This window comes from Pollicipes pollicipes, unplaced genomic scaffold, assembly GCF_011947565.3.
Source record: "Pollicipes pollicipes isolate AB1234 unplaced genomic scaffold, Ppol_2.1 Scaffold_3087;HRSCAF=3621_pilon_pilon_pilon, whole genome shotgun sequence".
Classification (NCBI taxonomy): Eukaryota; Metazoa; Arthropoda; class Thecostraca; order Pollicipedomorpha; family Pollicipedidae; genus Pollicipes; species Pollicipes pollicipes.
In genome coordinates this window covers 25,669,944-25,671,623 of record NW_023596225.1, presented here as the reverse complement: position 1 = coordinate 25,671,623, position 1,680 = coordinate 25,669,944, and positions in this window count along the sequence as shown.

The following is a 1,680-nucleotide window of genomic DNA, read 5'->3' as shown; positions in this document are numbered from 1 at the left end:
GTGTTCAGTGTCAGCTCCGTCGCTTGGCGAAGTAAACCCGCGAACTGTTGCGGTATTGAGCTCATAAGAACACAATGTGTGTGTGTGTGTGTGTGTGTGTGTGTGTGTGTTTGTGTGGTGTGTGTGTGTGTGTGTGTGTTTTGTGTGTGTGTGTGTGTGTTTGTGTGTGTGTGTGTGTGTGTGTGTGTGTGTGTGGTGTGTGTGTGTGTGTGTGTGTGTGCGTGTGTGTGTGTGTGTGTGTGCGTGTGTGTGTGTGTGTGTTTGTGTGTGTCGTGTGTGCGTTTGCGTGCGTGTTTGTGTGCGTGTGTGTACGTGTGCGCACGCGTGCGTGCGTGTGTGTGTGCGTGTGTGTACGTGTGCGCGGGCGCGTCGGGTACGTTCCTTAAAACACTGCTGGTTGAGAGCAATGACTAAAATTATCCGATAGTAGGATGCTCGGCTGCAAAAGTCCTATAGTTGTGTTGTTTCCTATTCAGTTGGGGATTGCCCCCCCCCCCCGAATCAAGGGCGTAGCTTCCTATTCAGACGGAGGGGAGTTAGAAGGCGCAGCGCCCCTGGCCCCTGGTGCCAGAAGGCAGAGCCCATCCCATCACCATGCGTGTCACCATGAAACTTGCCAACACCAGCCATCGTTTTTCCATAACTCATGTCCCAAGGCTCCAGCCCTCGAGTTCCCCCGCTGAGAAACCCCACCTACCACTCATGCAATCTGTAACACTCGACTGAAAATGTAAACGAAAATGACTGTAACTGTAACACAACCGAAAACGCGCCGGAAGAAACTTAACGATCTCGAATGTAAAGGGAATGCTCGAAACGATCTCTAAGTGAATGGGAATGTTCGAAATTTGAAGATTTTGAAGGAAACATTAGATATGAACTGAACTCACTGATAACTATTAGGTATACTTTAATTGTAAATGGATGCTCTAAACAGTAAAGTTACTTACTACTTACTCCTCATTACTTAGTGAGTATGCTCCTGAGTGCGTCATTGTTTGGTTACGTGCTGGAACGTTTGTATGCCGTTGATGTGCCGCCAAACTAGCCGTCCGAAATTGCCATCGTAACACTCTCTTATAGCACTTCAATCTCCCGAGAGGTGGCGATGGGGGTGCTGGAAGTGTGCTGAACTAGATACCGTTTTGTGCTCTTGTTTTGGTCTTTTCTCGTGATGTTCTTGCGCATTTATTCGTCAATGCATGATGTGTACTTGCATTCACATACTCGGTTATGACGCTATTCTTGATTTATTCGATTATTTGTCTGATTTCCGTAAAAACTAGCTACCATGTCCAACTTCTTATATTATGCAGAACAACGTGATCCCAGTTGCGCTGGTCCGTATTTCTCATCCTCTATTGTATTGGTTCCACAACGTCGCGGCGCGTTGAACGTCCGGGGTAGGCCGCATGCGTTAGCTACAAGTGGGTCGAGAAGCCCCGTGGGAGGGCAACGACAACTGGGCACCTAATGCACAACCTAGGGTGGAAGTTAAGCGATTGCCCGCCCCCCCCCCCCCCCCCCCCCCCCCAGCCGCATGCAGATCTGTCACACCGTTATCCATTCTCGCTCATCCTATAGCCCTGAAATGGTCATTTTTGGTCGAAGGGGCTGTAATGCAAACAGCCAATGGTGACTGACACTCCCACAGCGTCCCCAATATTGATTGAGAGCCAG